Source organism: Chinchilla lanigera, unplaced genomic scaffold, assembly GCF_000276665.1.
Source record: "Chinchilla lanigera isolate Chin_1 unplaced genomic scaffold, ChiLan1.0 scaffold00014, whole genome shotgun sequence".
In the NCBI taxonomy this organism is placed as follows: Eukaryota; Metazoa; Chordata; class Mammalia; order Rodentia; family Chinchillidae; genus Chinchilla; species Chinchilla lanigera.
This window is the reverse complement of record NW_004955415.1, coordinates 4,892,411-4,911,944: the sequence shown is the minus strand read 5'-3', so window position 1 is coordinate 4,911,944 and position 19,534 is coordinate 4,892,411. Positions and strand designations below refer to the sequence as shown.

Sequence of the window (19,534 nt, the reverse complement as noted above, 5' to 3'; positions counted from 1 at the left end):
TATATATATATATATATATATGGAAAAGCATACTGGCTCCTAAGAGAAATTGAAATATACCTAACATTCAGGTTGGAACCAAGAAGAGGAAAAACGAGGTATGTCTCTGAGGCTGTGCGCACAGCACTGGCTTACTTGTTGCACATCACTTTGGACCATCATGCAGTGCTGGGACTACAGTTTCAGGGAGGTTAACAGTCTGGGTTTGGACTGTACAACTAATCTGATAGAGCCTCTCATGGTGGTCATTCCTCAGTCAGAATATCTTGCTCCAAGGTCTAGTCTTAGTTTTATCATGTAAGAAATTCTATTTCATCTGTGGTTTCAGAGTTAGTATAAATTCACTGAATCTTCACAAAACTGGATGGTATTATTATTTTATCCCATTTTGCAGCATTCCAAAATTTACATTTTTTCTCATACATTATTTATTTTTTTTGTCAATCATCCCTGTAAAATATGTAAAAATTTGAACACAACCCTCATAGAAATGAAGTAGCTAAGTCGCAAGCTAGTTAATTTGTCCAAAGTCACAAAGATTGTGAATCCAGCTCATGAATTTTGAAGTTCAGTGTCCTTTTTAGTATGTGACAGTTATCAGTTTATTCCCTACTAGATTGTAGGTGTATGAGTATGTGTATGAGTAGGTGTATGAGTTCAACAGGAGCGTTATCTTTTTAGAACTGCACCTCTTCCCACTTCTAATTTTATGTGTGTATATGTATATATCTTCTAATTATATATCATTGTATCCCTTTATTCTTACACGTTAGCATATATTTTCTAACAAGGACATTCTCTTTATAACAATAGTAGTTTACAAAAATTAGGAAATTTAATGTTGATACAATACCACAGTCCATAGTTAAATTTAATCAATTGTGTCAGTAACGACATATTTTTTCAAGTCCAGGATCCCAACTCAGGGACGAGTATTGCATTATTTCTTGTTATCTCCGTTTTCTTTAATCTGGAATCTTTAGCCTTTCTTTATATTTCTTCACCTTGATAGCTTTGAAAACTACAAGCCAGTTAGTTATTCTATAAAATGAACTTTATTAGCATTTGTGTTACATTTCTACATGATTAGATTCAAGTCATACATTTTTGGCAGGAATATATTTGAAGCAGCATTGTGTCCTTTCCTTTGCAGTATATTAGAAAACACATAATGCCAGTGTATCTCTATATTGGTGATACTGGCTTTCAACTTTTGAACACAAGTTAGTCCACTGCAAAGCTACCATTTTGTCTTTGTAATTAATAAATAATATGTGGCAAGATATCTTGAGATGTATGAAGATCCTGTTCTACATCAAACTTTCATTGTTACATCCATTAAGGTTTTCCTAAATAGACCTTTGTTTCTACATTTAGTTGCCTTTCTACTGTAAGGAAGTCCTTTCCATTCTTCTCTGCTTGTTTCTTTATTCATCCAGTTATTTCTATCAGCATAGATTTGTGGATGATTATTTTTACTCAGTGGATTATAATCTGTTAGTGTTTACTCAGACATTTAAATTATCTCAGATTTGGTTGGTAGAAGGCCCTTCAAGCTAACTTCTTTGTCCTTCTGGTGCCTATCTTGTAATGTGTCCTCTTAGTTCTTTGATATTTTCTTCATTTCTGGCCTAAAAGGTTGTCCCAGGCTCATCAGCCTCTTCTTCAAGGAGCCTTGGCTTTTTCAGTAGAAAATGGTGGTTAGCAACCAAGGTCTGGGTGGTAGGTATGTTCGGTGCTGCTGGTCTGTCAGCCTTCTAGTTGGGCAGATGACTATTCCCCTCTCTTTCCTGTCTCTTTCTCCCTCATCAGTTTACGTACTTCTAATTCCAACCCAGCATCATAATGTGGTTGTGTCCTTCTCTCCCACACTTATTTTCTTTCTCAATGAAATCTAGTTCCCCTTTACCTTTAATAGAGTCAGTCATTGCTTAAGCCCTTAAATGGTACAGAAAGGAGTTTCAGAACTGTTAACATATACTACTGAGAAAAGCAAGCTTATCAATTAGAATTCAATCCTTACTGATAATAGCTTGAAGTAAAATTTACATACAGAAAAATATACAATCTTAGGAATACAATTCTGAATTTTTTACAAATGCATATACCTGTTTCCCACAAGTCTGTCAAGATACAGCACATTACCATCATTCCAGAAATTTCCTATGTGCTGTTTCCCAGGCAGTCCATCCATATCCAGAGATAACTGTTCTGACTTTTTTCAAAAAAGATTTGTTCTAGAAATTATATATGTATACATATCATGTATATCATATAGTATGAACTCTTTTGTGTCTATCTTCTTTTGCTCTGATTTTTGTGGGATTTATTCATGCCATTGTGTGTATTAGTAGTTGTTCTTTTCATCGGAGAGTAGTGCTCTGTTATAGGGGAAAACAAAATTTATACATTCTATAAGTGAATATTTATATTTTAAGATTTTGGCTATTATGAATAAAGAAGCTATAAGCTTTTGTATATGACTTTTATGAACATATGTTTTCATTTCTTTTGAGGTAAATCACTAAGATTTCCCATGTTATAATAAAGGAAGCGTATGTTTGACTTTGTTAGAATCTGCTAACAGTTTTTCACAGTGAAAATGTTGTATTATACCAGATGTTTTCAATATTTTTGATGTTTTGTTAGCCTAATATGTATGTAGTGATAACTCCCAGGCAATGCGATAAGAAAATATATAAAAGGCATAAAAATTAGAAAGAAAGAAATAAAATTATCTTTACGTACAGATGACATACATAGTCTACATACCTAGAAAACTGTAAGTAATCTATTTTTAAAGATCTAGTAGAATAACTGAATTTAGTTTCTGGACATGAGGTCAACATATCAAAATTAGTTATATTTCTATATACTAGCAACAAACAGCTAGAAAATTAAAATTAAAAAACTAACAAAATGGTATAAGTATTTTAAGGAACCAACTTAACAAAATATAAGTATGACTTCTACATTGAAAACTACAAAATTTTGCTGAGAGACATTGAAGAAGACCTACATGAATGGAGGTTTATTCCATGTCATAGGTCAGAAGACTTACTAGTGTGAAGATGTCAGTTATCATCAAATTTAGCTACAGATTCAGCTCACTCTTAATCAAAATTATAGTGGGGTTTTTAAAAATAGATATTGAAAAGCTGATTCTTAAAATTTTATGGAAGTGTCAAGGACCTAGAATAGCCAAAATAATCTTGAAAAAGAAAAGCAAACTTACAGGTCTTATATTACCTGCCTTCAAGACTTACTACAAAGTTTATATAATCAAGATAGGGTAGTATTGGCATAAGAACAGATTAATTGATAAGTTGAACTGGATAGAATTCAGAAATAGACTTATATGGTCTATTTTATATGACCTTATATAGTCAGTTGGTTAGCAGCCAAAGTACAAAAGCAATTCAGTGAGAAGGGAAGGTCTTTTCAACCAATGCTACCAGAACAACTGGTTATCCATGTAGAGAATATATATTATATGTGATTTTTTTCTCTCCCATTCCCTTATCACGTAACATAAAATTAATTGACTTTACATCACAGTGTTTATGTATTATTAATTATCACAGTATTTAAATTACTGGTCAAGAAGGGGAAGAGTAAACATCACCTGAGGACTTTGCATACTCTTCTTGGGAAAAGGCCAGTACATTTGGGGTGTATACAGGGCAGTTATATAATGTTATGTGGAAATATGCCCTTGTTCTTGTCTTTACTTGGAAATTAAGTGTATTTCAAGGAGACCCATGGAGAAGGACTTGAGCTGACAAGAGATAAACTTGCCATGGATAATGTGCCAGTTTGGCTGGGCCAGCATGCAGCTATTTGGTCAAAAATGACCCTGGGTGTTTTGTGAAAGTAGTTTTTAGATGAGATTAACATTTAAATCAGAGCTCTTTAAGTAAAGCAGATTACCCTCTATAATGTGGGAGGGCCTCATTCAGTAAACTGAAAGTCTTAACTGAACAAAAACTCACTCCCAAGAAGGAAGGAATTCTATCAGGTGACTGCCTTTGAACTCAAATTATAACTTCCTGGAGTCTCTAGCCCTGGGACAGCGAAACTTTTAGAGACCAGATGCCAGACTGCAACCCCAAACCCACTTATGTATCACACTGCAATTAAACCCGAATACTAAGGTTTTGGTTTAGAAAAAACAACTCACACATTAACATCTTTTGTCTTAATGCAATAACATGCATGCCATAGGTTTGCCACCTTGCTCTAGTGTGTTGGCTTATGTTACAGATTTTGGAGTTTCTAAGTCTCCACAATTTCATGACCCAATTTCTTAAAATAAATCTGTGTGTATATGTATACATCTTTATCTGGGTAGCTCTAATATGGTCCCTTTGAATTCAGGTCACTGCTAAAATGTGTTCTCCTTAGAAACACTTTTTCTGATCAAATATTCATATATTATTATAACTTTTCTGTATTATTGTATTATTTATATACTATTTATATATTATACCAACAAATATGGATTTGTAGTACATATGTGTGTATGTGAGATGGATGGAACTTTTTCCATCTTTTTCACTAATGTATCCCCAGACCAGTGCCTGCTTCAATAAAATCTGTTGCATGCTGATCTCATATATATATTTACATATGCACATATTAAGCATAAGGCTCTATAATCTGCCTTCTTCAAGCAACAATATTTCATGTCTATAACGTGGACATGTTGGCATGTCAGTATCCATAGATTAGCCTTGTTCTTCATCATGTGGACCTATTGGAATTTACCAGTACCTTGCTTATAGTTATTTGAGCTACTTTTTACCTAGATTTTGAAAAGGTCTTAGCAAACATTCTTATGCATATACTTTTATATGCTTGTGTGTGCATTTCTACAGGATACATTAATAGAAGTGAAATTTCTGAGCCAAAAAAGCTTTATCAACTTACACTCATACAAAATTATTTGTACCCTTGACAAATACAGATCATGAACTCTGCAGCAACAAAAGACACTGTGTGCATGTTGCAGGAGAGGGAGTTTCCTTTCAGGACTAGACTTTTTCTCCTGCAGTGTGCGGGAAAGTGTTGTATTTAGAGACCAATGAATAAAAATCAAATATTACAATCCTTCAAACAATACTTGAAAGGGTATTGGTCAAATATCTTAACTTAGTGGCATGGAACCAGTATGAAACACAACAGTTGAAGGAGATTGTTTATCAGGAAGTTTAATAAAAGCCTGGGTCTTCCTCACAGCTGTATCTGACTCCTTTAATATGACACCACTGTGGAAAATTCCACACTTGACCTCGTGCTACAAGACACTGTCAAAATGCAGGTTCACTAAAGATACTGCAAAAATAACTTCCAGCCCATGTGTAAAGTATATATGAAAAGTAAATGAAGTTTATATTTAGATTTGGGGCCTATCTCCAAGTTTTCACACTATATACATGCAAATATTCCAAAATCTGGAAAAAAAAATCTAAATCTAAAACACTTGTGGTCCCAAATATTTTGAATAAGGAAAGCTCAACCTGTACTACCACAGCCTTAATTTAAGGTGTTATCTTTCCCTCGGCTGAATACCACAGCTTCCCACCTGGTACCTCAGCCTCAGCCTTATAGCTTTCTGGAATCCACTTTTTATTCTGAGACAGGGTCTTGCTGTGTAGTTCAGGCTGGCCTGGACTCACTATGTAGCCCAGGCTATCCTCAAACTTGTGGCAAGCCTCCTGCCTCAGCCTCCTGAGTGGGGGGATTACAGGCATGCACCACCACACCCAGCTGGGATTCACTTTCCACCCTCTAGACAGATGATGTTTCTAAAGTTTAGTGTTATGCTGTTCCCATTCTTCAATGACTCCCCATTGCTTACAGGTAAAACATGAATTCCTTAGCAAAACACACATACTTTCCATGATCTGATGCCTGTTTACCTCCCAGTCTTATCCAACCCTGCACAATGGAAAGTATATCATTCAACCCCGTTATGATGGAATAGTTATTGCTATACCTTTTTGTGAAGTGCTTTCCTCCTGGCATAAGTTTCTATCAGCCTGGAAAGAATTCACCCCCCACCCCCACCCTCACTATGTAACTCGGGTTGGCTATGAAGCTCAAGCTGCCCTCAAGCTTTGGAGCCTCTTCTCTCAGCCTGCTGAGTGCTGGGATTACAGGCATGAACCACTGTACCCGGCTAGAAGTGTCTCCTTAAAGATTCAGTGAGCCAGGCAGGGTTGCCTGTAATGCCAGCACTCTGGAAGGCTGAGGTAGGAGGATTGTGACTTTGAGACCAGCCTGGGCATCTTAGTGACTTAATGAGACCCTATTTCAAAGGAAAAAAACAAACAAAGCAAGGGCTGAGGATATGGCTTAGTGTGAAGGCCTTGGGTTCAATCCCCACTTCTCACACACACACACACACACACACACACACACACACACACACACGCAGTGGGAAGGTCATTTTCCCTTTGGCTCCTCAACCTGTCTGTGCAATTGCCCATTCCCTCCTGTAGCAAATACTATAGCTCACAGCCTAGGAGGCTCTGCCTTGTCCTTCCTCTTTCCCAGAAGACTCTGATTTTGTTAAGGCTCCTTGACCTCATGTCTCAGGGGTCTACATTCCTTGGTTTAAGTATGGACATGGGATGCTATTCTAGTTGATGAAATAGAAAGAAAGCATTTCAATGGGATTCCCTCCAGAAGAGACACATAAAAAGACAGTATAAAAACTGTCTTTTCTTCTACTAGACACGATAGTTTTGGGGTGAGTTGGATTTCTGTCCCTGCAACCAAATGAGCACTAATACAAGGAAGGTGGCAAAAGCAAGATAATTTCTACCAAACTAAGATACAGGGTGTTGATGGTAACATTTTAAAGCCAGTTGTTAGAGCCAAGGCACTTACCGTGTTTTGGCAAAGTAGACTTGGTAGGGAACCCCCTAGGCCCCAAAGCTAAGGCTCGGTGGGTTTCTGCAGACTCAGAACAGTGCTGTTCCTGAGATCAAGGCTAAGTCTGTTGTCCTGTCCCACAGCTAAGGGCTGTGGCCTTGTCTGTGGGGTAAGGAAACCAGAACATCTAACAGTGAAGCGAGAACAGCTCCGTCTGTAAAAGGGGTTCTTATACCTGTGAAGATCCGGAAACTGATGGGAGCTACTGGAAGCAAGGAATAGAATGAAACTAAGAACATATGAAGCGGAGTTTTCAGTACAAGCTATGAAACAGACACAGAGGCGCATGACATATGAGAGAAACAGAGGCTTTGAATTCACTGTTGCACCAGTCCCAGTTCTGCGACTGCCTCGCAGGGATTCAGTTTCCAAATCTCTGTATTTCAGGTTTCTAATTTGTTAAGAGAAGAAAGTAATCCTTACCTTTTAGGGCCATCTAGTAGAGTGCCTGACTTATAATATGCCCTCAATAGAACAGATACTTGTTATAAAAATTATTATACATTAACAACGAGGATACTAAATTAGTCCATTATCAGATGAAAGTTTTAATTCTGCTAAAGGAAGACCCAGCAGCCAATGTCTTGCCTTGCTTTTCTGACAGTTTAACGTCTCATGAGATGGAAGAGATAATTCTCAAGTTGTGCAGTGTGAACTAAGTAGTTTTTTAAAATAGCGGTGGAATCTTCGGAAAAGGTAACCACACAGGAGACATTGTGGTCCCTGTCACCTCTGACCCATGTAATCGTGGACAAATTACTTAATCTCTTCGAGCCTCAATTTTTTCCTCTATGAGACACAAATAATATCTATCATATACAGTAGATGGAAAAATCTACAAAATACTACTGACATGTATTAGGCACCCTGTAAGTAATACCTTTTCTTTATTATTACTGTAGAAATTAGACTGGTAGAATTCACAAAGTCAAGTGAAAAGAGAAATGGTCCCGAGACTGAAACTTTCAAAGAAGTAGGCCAGTATGAAGAAAATTTATCAGGAAAATAAACTGCATTTACTCATGGTACTATACCTATTGGGATGCTAAGTCCACATCTCACATAAGTTGCCTTTTCTCCTTCCCTTTGCTTAATTCTGTAATGACAAATGACTCCAATGAGAAAGACAAGGAAAGGTGTGGGAGGAAAGTATTGGGACTGTAAAGAAGTTCTCTTATGAGCTGAATTTGTGTGTGTGCACGCAGGCTTGAGCCCAGGACATACTGTACCTGCACGTTACCACTGAGCCGCACCCCCAGCCAATTAGCTGACATTTAAAAGGTTGAGTGACAAGTATAACAGGCACCTCTTTAGATTTTGACAGTATAGCTTGGTTGCTGCAGTAAGCATATTACACAGACTGTATTCTTTCATTCTTTCAGCTTTGGGCTTACAAATTATTAGATGACCGCATAATGGATATATGCTTGTTATTTTCCTGCACGTCCAACCTCCAAAGCCTTTGTACCTCTGGGAAACAAGCCGTCCAGTGAAGCAGCCCTCTGGATCTCACTGACGAAAGCCAAAATGCCTTGGTATCAGTTCTCCCTGATTGCTGACTGCTTGGGACTCAAGCACGACCTATCAGCCATTCTATCTTAGGTCGTGATCATGGAGAGAGGTGTGAAGAGAAGCAGGCAATGTGTAACATTAATCAGTTTTAGTGAACTGCATATTTGGTGCTGTGTGACAGTGGCGTCAGCTGTGTCACCCCACTCTTAGGGCTAGGGTACCCGTGGCAGGTAAGCAGCATTGCCAGTGTCTAGAGAAGCATCCTTTTTGCGGTCTGGTTTCTTCTGTAAATCTGACATTTGACCTCTTCATTGTCAACATATACTCCTAGCCTGGTTCCCCAGCCTTCCTACTGATTCTTTGAGCTCCCCACCCTCTTTAAATGGATTCTTTTCTGCTTCATTTAACCATCAGAATCAATTTTTTTGCTTACAGCCAAAGACTCTAGCTAGTACATAGTTTTTAGGGAATGATTAACCCACAAGCATCTGAGCTTGCTGCTTTTACTAAAGATCTCTGAATAGCCATGGTCAAATTTGCAACTGGTTTGGGAGTTCCACCTGGACTCTGCAAGTGCTGTGAACTTTAGGAGAATGAAGAAACACCAGGGATAGGATTTGTTTCTTGGTTCTCTAATGTCTGCTACCCTACCCTATACTACATCTTTCTGTGCCTCCCACAATTTAACTCCTACTCACTCAATAAACACTGTGTACAAGGCTGTAGGCCAAGCATGGAGAGGAATCCAAAGATCAGTAATGCTAACAGTATAGTTTTGAAGTTTGAGCTATTCTTTTAAAAAAATAGATAAAAATTTTAAAATTGACCACTGTTGATGGAGGAAGGAAAGGAGAATACTTTTTATCTTTGGGTTTGTGTCACTGGAGTAAGGTGATGTCCATTTCTTTGAAACTGTTCTAGAAATCAATCTTATAAGGCATTTGCATTCCTTTTTAAGAGATTTCCAATCAAAACCAAATAAGTAGTTCTCCTAAAGGATTAAGGAGACAATGCCTCTTCTGAAGCTGACATGTAGATTGCTGCTCACCAAAATATCCATGCTTAGGATGAGAAACGGAAAAATCAGTGCCAGTGCTTTAGAAATTTCCCTCAAAATAACCCAAGATCTCAGAATAGAATCAAAGAAATGTTAGTTTCAAATAAAAATTCTCCCATCCCTTTTGTTCTCTTCAAATTGCCAAATACACAGTTTGGACAGCAACTGGCCAGAGGTGTTGACATTTGTACTTGAAAACACAGACTGATCAACCCAAGGACGGAAGAAGGGCACACATTCATACTGAGAACTGAAACACATAATACGCTGATTCCACACAGCCAGGAAGAGCTGGACACACCTTGCAGGAGTGTGAACTGGGGGCTGAACAGTTGCAAGACTCTTACCCTCAAGCAATGAGGAGGTCTGGTCTAGGATCGGACTAGGTCTGGGTGTCAGCTCTTTACTTCCCAGGTGACTTTGGACAAGCCACTCAACACTCCAGGATTCAAATTCTCAACTAACATGTTAGAGTAGATAAAATATCAGATAGTTGGAAGGATCAGTCTTTATCTACAGCATCCCAGTAACTATCTCTGCTTGAGGGCTCCCTCCTAGTGACAGGCAACTGATGGCATTTTTAAATGCTTGTTTACAAACATTTCTCCTTGTTCTGGGGATATAGCTCAGCGGTACAGTACTTGCCTGGCAAGTGAGGTAATAAGTTTGATTCCTGGTACCAAAAAAACCCCACTAATGTTCCTCCTTACATATTGAATTGTGATGTTTCCCTTACAACTTTTTATAGCCTGGTAACCTCTACAATCATTCAGGTTAGGTCTAATCTTTCTGTTTGTTTTTTTGTTTTTGTTACCAGGAATTGAACTCAGGACATGCGCTTGCCCTTGTGCTTGTGCCACTGAGCTATATCCCCAGCCCAGGTCTAATCTTTCTATTTACCTATCTTTCTTTCTTTCTCTTGGAGGCAGAGTCTCACTGTGTAGTGCAGGCTGGCCTTGAACTCGGTTATGTAGCCTGGGTTAGCCTCAGCCTCCCGAGTGCTGGGATTACAGGCGTGTGCCACCATGCCCAGCTCAAATCTAATCTTTAAAAGGCTCTCAGCTTCTCTTGCATTTTCCTCCATTTTTCTCTTCCACCTCTTGCCTTCAATTGCTCTCAGTAGTCACGCTCAAGACAGGACACTATTCTGGCCATCATATTTTAAAGGATGTGGAGTAGTGGCTAAGCATCTTGAATCCCATTCTGAATTTGAATATTGCTCCTGTCACTTAGTAGAGGTGTGACCATAGGCAAGTTATTTTTATCTTTCTGGCATGGGTTTCTCTCTCTAAAATGAGAATAACGATCATACCCATCTCTTAGAGAAGTTGTGGATGAGACAACTGAGACCAACAGTACAAGCGAAATGGTTAGTAAAGCACCTGGCACTTAGCAATATCACTGCTTCCAATACCACTGATAAATAATAATAAGCCCTAATAATGAGAATAGCAACAGAAATTAGAACTGACAGGGTGTGGTGGTGCTCACCTGTAATCTCAGCACTCAGGAGACTGAGAGGCTGAGGCAGGAGGACGTTGTGTATAGGGTGAGTCCTTGTCCAAACAAACAACTGTTCTGTTCCCACAAACAAAGTTTGGTTGTCCTGATACATTCACAACAGTTATCGCTTTCAAGTGTGTGTGCAGTGTCTAGGACAGGAGGCCACATTCTCTCCAGGCAACTAACTGCATCTTAGATGCTCGGATAGGAACGTTCTTCCTTACATACTGAATGCGACGTTCTCCCTAGGGCTTTTCCCATCCTGCCTGCCAGCCAAGCCCACAGCTTGCCTGCGCTGTTAACCTTGGGGTCTCCAGTCTCACGCACTCTGGCGAGCAGGGCCCCGCGCCTGGCTCCCGGGGGGAGATGGAGAACTCTTGGCGAGCTGTGCGGGGAGATATGGGCGAGAACCGCGGGGGGTCGGGGGGCGCGGGTAAAGTAAATCTAGGCCCAGCCCTGAATCTCGGCGATCCCGACAGACGCACAGAAATCTAGGGACGCTAGGACCAGCGTTCCCGCCAGGTGGCCCCAGCGCGGGCCCCTGTTTTCGGGGTGGCGAGTCCGGGGTGCGGCGCTAAGCCCCGCCTCGGTGCTTGGTGCGGGCCGCCGGCCAGGGCCAGGCCACCAGCGGCCTGGCGGACTCCAGGAGCGGGGAGCGGAAACAAGCCGGCTCGGGACAGAGGATTAACAAAGGCAGGACCGGCCGCCCCTCGCAGCGCGCACGCAGCGCTGGGCAGAGCCCCCTGGCGGGGGAGCTCGCGGGTCGGTGAGTCCGGGGCGCGGCGGGGCGTTGCGAGGCGCGCATCGGGAAAGCGGCAGGGGGCGGAGGCAGGGGCGCCCGCCCGCCCAGCTCTGAGTCCTGGCTCCGACAGCCGCGCGAGCCGGCTGATCAGCGCGGTCCTGCCGACCCGGGGACAGGTGGGAAACTGGGGCCCACGGAGGTGAGCGGGCCGGAACAAAGTAACAATCCTTGCGTCTTTTTAAACTCTTGCCTGCTGCTGTGTAGGGCGCGAGGGGCTTTCAGCGAGAGGCTATACCTTGAAACAATGGAAAAATACAGTGATAAGAGTCCTCGCCGAGGAACTGTAATTATGACAGTCAAGGCCAAGGGAAAAGAACATAAATCTGCGGCCACGGGGTGAGCCGGCTTCACGGGGGCCCTCAGAAAGTAGCCCTAAGTGGGTCCAGAACCCGGGACGTGCGGCCCTGCCCGAAAGCGAGAGGGGAGTGGACCTCAGCGGCCCGCGCAGGCCCGGTGCCCGCCTTCCGCCCGCGCGGCCCGGAGAAGCAGGTGTGCGCCCCGCACGGAGGGATCAGACCCCGGTACGCAGTTCCAGGTCTGCGGGAATCCCAGCCGCATCTCAGAGCAGCTTGTTCGCTCCTTTAGAAAGGCGGCCCGCGTGCTCGCTTCTGCAGCGCATATACTGAAATTAGAAAGGCGGCCCGCGGAGGGGCGCGCGGGGTCCTGACACTGCTACCTGTGCGAGCTGGGACACGCACTCGAATCTCTTCAGGGCCCAGTTTTAGTTAAAAACTGGAGATGAGATTGGCTGCTTTGCGCTCCTGGTTCTTGTTGGGCTTCAGAATGAATGCAAGTCCCGGTGGGCATGTAGTGAGTAACCTAGGTGCTCCGTAGGAGAGCTGAGAGGCACAACTGTGCCAGTTAGGGAAGGAAAGAAATTGGGCTGTGTACAAGATAAAATGAAGTGAAAATTTAAAAATCATAGACCTGAAAATATAAAGCCAACCTGACCATGACTGCAACCCTGCTATGCAGCATTTCCTAGTGAGAAGAGCTCACGTAAGGGTGCAGGAAGCGCTGTACTGTATTCGGCGTCTGACCTGAGGTGAAATGCAGAATACTCTACAAAGAGCCGTGGGGCGGGGGAGGAGTGAGTCTCACTGCGTTCCCCAGCTCTGTGGTTCACGTGATCCTTCCACCTCTGCCTCTCCAGTAGCTGAGGCTACAGGTGGGCCTGGCTCCCGTGCCTCTTACATAAAGCTGGCACAATATGGTTTGCTTTTCGAGAGAGGAAAGAGGGCATACACTGGACCCGAGCAACACCCAGCTTGCACAGTAATGGAGGCTTGCGGAGTCTCTGCCACGGTAGAGGCGTTGCCAACAGCTGGCTCACGGCCCGCTTGGATCAGCAGCTGACTGTGGCAAACACTGTCTTGGTTGATTGTGCTGTACTGTAGAACAAATCAATGGCTTTTTATTTAACTCATGAGGAGGGGTGAGCCTTTGGGGGCTGTCACAGAAGCAGAATGGCATTCGTTGAGCTTATTGTCCGAAGACCATTGTTTGTTTATTGTCAGGCTTAACAACTTTAAATCTGTGAGTCTAAATTGCGAGGACAGGGCCTGGGTAGACTCATTTACCTAAAAAGAACTGCTGTTAAAAAACACTGTGTTGTCTCCTTTCTCTACCTTTTTAGGCCTTTCAAAAGGACCCAGGGAAACATGGCTAAGGCCAAGTAGCTGCTGTTTAATTTGGGTGAAGACGTGTACCACCTGTCCGGTGGGTTGCATTCCTCTCCACAGATTTATAAAGGGAAGATTTTGCTCACAGAGAGACAGAATGCGTGTGTGTGTGTGTGTGTGTGTGTGTGTGTGTGTGTGATTTCTTGCTCTACCACCTCCCTCCCAAACTGTCATTTCTCAATCCAGAAGAATCCTTTCTTGTCAACATGGTGACTTTGGCATGTTCCTCCCTTCCTGGCTTTGTGGTCTGATTTTGTTTCACAGTAATTTCTTAATCCCAGCACTCAGGAGGCTGAGGCAAGAGCATTGCTTCAATTCAAGGCCAGCCTGGGTTACAGGGTGAGTTCAAGCTAGTCTGCACTACAAAGTGAGAACCTGTCACAAACAAACAAACAAACAAACACATAGAATTTTCAGTAAAGGGCAATGGCTGTTTCAGGCAAAGGCTCTTCCTTATTTGGAGCCACAGCCCCTCTTCCATATCCACCCCTTCATTCCTTATAGGACATGATTAAGAGTAGAATTTCTCAAGAAATTATTTCTAGTACTCTTGCATCAGGATCATTTGGAGGTGTGTTAAAAGCCCCACCCAAACCCAGTGAACCAGAATCTTCAAGAGTGGGGCCAGTAATTTGTACCTTCGTAAGTGTTGCTTCTGGTGATTCTTATGCACCACTGATTACGTGTGTGTTGGGGTGGGGATTAGTGGGGTGGACTATGAACTCTTCTTTATACCTTTCTGTGTTGTTTGTCTAGTTATATGAGCAAGAGCCTCCTTCGTTATCGAAACAAATGTTTTCAAATGTTGACCAAATCAGATATATGAGTGGCAAATAACTGCTGTACTTGAAAAGATGCTGGAGATCCTTAAGGATTACAGAAATGCACATGAAATCCACAATGAAATCTTTCTTCCTACTTTTAGGGTGGCTTAAATTTTTAAAAACTGACAATATCCAGTGTTGTTAGCAGGCATAGAAACTGAAACTCTTTATATTATTGGCAGGAGAGTAAAATCATACACACACTGCTTTTTTTTTGGCTTTGCTGAGGGCAGCCAAGCACCCTACCACCGAGCTGTACCCTATCTCTTTTTATTTTGAGATGGGGTCTTGCCAAGTCAAGTAGGCTGGCCTTTAACCTGCAATCCTCCTGTTTCAGCCTCTCAGGTAGCTGGCATTCTAGATGTGTGTCACCACACCTGACTTATATACTGACCTCTTTCCATATTAGTAGTCTCTTATAATGTTAAATATACACCTACTATGTGAGCCAGACATTCCACCACTAGGTCCAGTTTTATTGTAATAGTGAAACGGGAAACAGCCAGATGTTTATCTAGTGTACTGATGAAGAAATTGTAGTGTAGTGTAGTGTAGTATATTTTTGTTTGTTTGTTTGTTTTTCTTCTGGTACCGGGAATCGAACTCACGACCTTGCGCTTGCCAGGCAGGCGCTTTGCTGCTGAGCTAAATCCCTAGCCCCTGTAGTGTATTCATAACAGAATACTGCTCAGCAATAAAAATGATAAAGTATTGATACAGTGTACCACCATGGATCTCAAAATGATGCTTTGAAAGCAAAAAGGGGTATATATTGTATACTTTCATTTCACATAAAATTGAAGGCCACTTGCTATCCCTCTCCTGACCTCAGACTTTGGGTGGCTTCCGGGAACCAAAGAGTTGAGTAGATCCTCTTGGTCTAAATCCACTTGCAACACCATCATTGGCGGTTTGCCCATTATTCTGTTGGCGTGTGACTCCCTTTGCTCTCTGCTTCCCAGGCCTCCATGCCATGGGCCACCTTCCTCCCCCCACGCCCCTCTGCCGGACAGTTTCTGTGTTTAAGGCTGCCAAACACAAACAAAGCCTCTGAAAACATGAGCCCGAATAAATCTCTCCGTACTCTGTTGCTGTCAGGTATTGAGTCCCAGCGGTGAGGGAGGGGACTCAGACAAGCAGTTTTATTAGTCCTGAGCATATAGTGAGGTGTCGCTCCCCACTGCCTCCAGCCCCAGCTAGTGGGTGTCAGGAGGTAATGGCGCCTTGCTGGGGCAACGTGGGATGCACAGGAGTACAGCGTTCTTTGATATACTGATGTAGTTGACTTCCAGGAGGGGAATGAGGACATGCTTGCATGACCTGCTTCCTGTTTCTCTTAACCTGTGCTGATGCCAAGTGATCTCTGATTCCCTTTCTAAGGGCCAACAAACTATTTGTTTTACTCAAGCTGAGCTATATCCTCAGCTATTTTTATCTTTCATTTTGGAAACAGAGTCTTGCTAAACTGCCCAGGCTGGCTGGGCGTGGTGGCAACACACCTGTAATCCCAGCACTCGGGAGGCTGAGGCACAAGGATCATTGTGAGTTTGAGACAGGCTGGGCTACAAAGTGAACTCAGGGCCACCCTGAACTGTCTCAAAGAAGACTATAAATGAATATGAATGAATAAATGAATGAATTGCCCAGGCTGGACTTGAACTCATCATCCTCCTACTTCACCCTCCTGAGTAGCTGGGAATACAGGTGTGTGGCACAGTACTTGGCTCCTCAGTTCAATTTCTGGGGTAGTTGGTCAAATCTGTAGACAGGTTCTGCCACATAGTTCTTATTACTTGCTATTATTATCATCATGATTAGCTGTTCCATCTGCTTGAATTTGAATGTATCCAGATCAGCCAGGTGTCTTAGATAACTTTATCCACCTAATCAATGATAGTGCTACTCTTTCTAGTTTAACAAAAATTGTAACAAAAAGCAACTGCTACTGTTATTGAAAGCTTACCATGTACCAGGCACTCTGTTCCCATTTTACATGGATTATCTTAAGAAATCTTCCATCAACCTATAAGGAACACTTACATAAATATCCTAGGAAGCCAGCCTCTTGATCACAGCCAGAATTTGAAATCAGGTTTCTCTGGCTGCAGGGCCCAGGCTCCTAAACTACACAGTCCTCTCACAAGAAGAGAAAAGCAAAGGCCTCAGATCATGTGCCTACCTACTTCTGAACACGAATCTTAAAATCTACTTGGTAGCCATGGTAGAGGGAGGGCTTGGGAGATGATTCTTGTATTTGTCAATCCTGAATCCTTCTGGGCTTTAGAATTCTGGAAGTTCTTTTATAGAACCCTTCCTCTATTGTTGGTATCTTTCCTTATTGCAGAAGCCCTTTTTCTCGCCAGGCGTGGTGGTGCACGTGTATAATCCCAGAACTCAGAAGGCTGAGGCAGGAGGATCACTGTAAGTTCAAGGCTAGCCTGGGCTGTAAAGTGAATTCAAGGCCAGCCTGAACTGCTTACTGAAATCCCATCTCAAAAAAACAAAAAAGGGCTGGGGATTTAGTTCAGTGGCACAGTGCCTGCCCGGCAGGCAGTGGTCCTGAGTTCAATTCCTAGTATCAAAAAAAAAAAAAAAAAAGGCAATTTTTCTTGACCTTTGCATTCTCAGAACCCAGCAAAATACTTGCATGCAGTAGCTTGCTCATGCTATTTGTTGAATGAATGTGTGAATGCCCAAATCCCTCTGTGCCAGTGTGGATAGAAAGGAAGAGAAAGGGGGCTAGAATGCGTTCAGTTTTATCCACTCAGAAGTAATAGCTTGTGATAGAAACATCAACTCCAGCATATGCAGTATTTTCTTTTTAGCACCAACCATGTGTTTGATTTAGTTCTCTTGAGAGGTGAAGCTGGGGATTGAACAGAAAGCCTCACAAAAGCTAAGCACACAACACTACACCGACTAACTGCCCCGCTCCCTCCCCTGATTGGAGTTCTCAGTTGTCTATCACAGGACTGAGCACAGACCAATCCGTGCTGATTATTTTCCCAGTGCTGCCCACACACCCCCGACTTCCCTGCTTGAAACCTGTGTCCTTGCAGTGGTTTCCCAGAGACAAGCTCCTTATCAGGCCGGGCCAGGCCAGGAAATGGAACAAGGGCACTCAGCCGCTCTCTCGGGCTGTTGAGCTGTGTTTGTCCTACCTAAGAGTGGAGCAAACATAGTGGACGACTTGGACTGTATGATATTTTCTTTGTTTTAATGTTTTTATTTTGACATAATGATAGTGAACACAGAGTACCAAGAAGTGTTGTACAGCCTTCTCTTTGGTTTCGCCCATGGTTATATCTTATTTAAATAAGATACAATAATAGCCTAATATCCAAACCAGGAAATGGGCAGTGGTTGTTCTAGGCCATTTTGTCCCGTGTGAAGACTTTTGTTACAACCACCTCAGGGAAAAGAACTCGTCCATCACCAGAGTTCTCCCGGGGCTGTTCCTGTGTTGTCACACCTAGCTGCCCTCCATTCCCATCCCAGCCAGGCACCTGCTAATCTGTCCTCTAGCTCTGTAACTTTCTATGTTAGTACATGGAGTCACATAGGATGGAACTTTTAGACTGTATTTTTCATGTAGCATCATCTCCTCAAGACATCCAACTTAGCCAGCTGTGGTGGTATGCACCTGTAATCCTAGCATGCGGAGGCTGAGGCAGGAGTATCACTGTGAGTTCGAGGCCAACCCAGCTACATAGTGAGTTCAAGGCCAGCCTGAACTGCATAGTGAGACCCTGTCTCGCAACAAACCGAAACAAAACAAAACAGACATCCAACTTGTTGCTGCATGTCAGTAGTTCATCCCTCTTATTTCTGAGTATTCAGTGATATGATCATACCGTAGTTTGTCTAACCATTCACCTTTTTCCAGTTACTAATATTACAAATAAAGCTTCGATGAATATTTGTATATAGGTTCCTGCGTGGATCTAAGTTTCCTTTCTCTGGGTTAGATATCCAGAGCATGGCTTGTATTGTCCTTTTAAAGAAACTGACAAATTATTTTGCAGAGTGGCTGTAGCATTTTACATTCCCTCCAGTAATACATGAGAGATTTAGTTTCTCCACATCCTTGCTAGCATTTGTTATTCATAATTTTTATAACAGCTTCTTTGAGATGTAATTCACCCATTTAAAGTGAACAAGTGGGAGTTTTTAATGCCTATGTGTAACTATTTCTATGTATCTATGTATCCATCACCACAATCAATTTAGAACATTTTCATCATCCCCAAAAGAAGCCCTGTACCCTTCAGCCCCACTTCAGCCCCAGGAAGTCATGACTTTTCTTTCTGTGTCTGTAGCATTGTCTATTCTGATATTTCATGTAAATGGAATTGTAAAGTATATGGCTCTCTACAGCTGCCTTCTTTCACTTAGGATGACATTTTCCAGACTCATTTGTGGTATAGTACGTATCACTAGTTCATTCCTTTTATTGCCAAACATATGATATTTTTAAAGAGATAGAAGTGTGTTTCATTCCTGTACAAGTGTGTCGATAGCCTGTGTGATTTTTTTTTTTTTTTTTTTTTCTGGTACCGGGAATCAAACTCACGACCTTGCGCTTGCCAGGCAGGCGCTGTGCCACTGAGCTAAATCCTCATCCCCGCCTGTGTGATTTTGAATAATAAAATGCTTCTAGAGAGATCTTGCCAGGCCTGCTTGGAGGTCTAGAGTGCAATTAACCTAAGCAAAAATTGATGCTATTTTAAGTATTTAGCAGTTGTCTGTATAGTATAGTTTATGCTTTTTGTTTATTTAATAACAGTTCTGAGTTGTGAGACCTGAATAGCTCTCCCAACAGTTTATCAGGATCTTTTAGAAAAGCTGTGTACAAGATAATGACTGTATTATTCAGGCCAGGGGCAGCTCAGCAGACCACAGTGGTGTTCAGCTGGTAGCTAGAACAGAGCTGTGTACCAGGCAGACCCATTCTAGGGTCTCTCCTTTTTGGAGAGATGGGCCTTTTGCCTTCTGAACAACCTTGCCCGCCTCAGAGCCTCAGTTTATGTACTATGTGAGCCACTGGCCAGTACTTATTCCCAGCCTAGAACAATTGAACTACTATTCATTTATTTATTTATTTATTTTGGTCTTTTTGAGCCAGGGTCTCGCTATACAGTTCAGGCTGACCTTGAACTCACTTTGTAGCCTAGGCTGGTCTCGAACTCACAATGATCCTCCTTCCTCAGCCTCC

The 19,534-nt window shown here is 42.3% G+C and overlaps 1 protein-coding gene across 8 annotated transcripts in view; it reads left to right on the top strand.

Annotated features, from left to right (window-relative positions):
- Nucleotides 1–11,461: 11,461 nt before the first annotated feature.
- The window catches only part of Arhgef37 (Rho guanine nucleotide exchange factor (GEF) 37), a 50,364-nt gene continuing 42,291 nt past the window's right edge, over nucleotides 11,462–19,534 (top strand). The window contains exons 1-2 of one of the 8 annotated variants that reach the window (XM_013512370.1): nucleotides 11,464–11,777; nucleotides 13,450–13,532. The gene's annotated coding sequence lies outside the window, so the exon portion shown is untranslated. Of the gene's footprint in view, nucleotides 11,778–11,825; nucleotides 11,953–12,238; nucleotides 12,335–13,449; nucleotides 13,533–19,534 lie in introns of those variants that run through there. The other 7 variants (XM_005380598.2, XM_013512369.1, XM_013512371.1 and 4 more) reach the window with 7 other exon arrangements.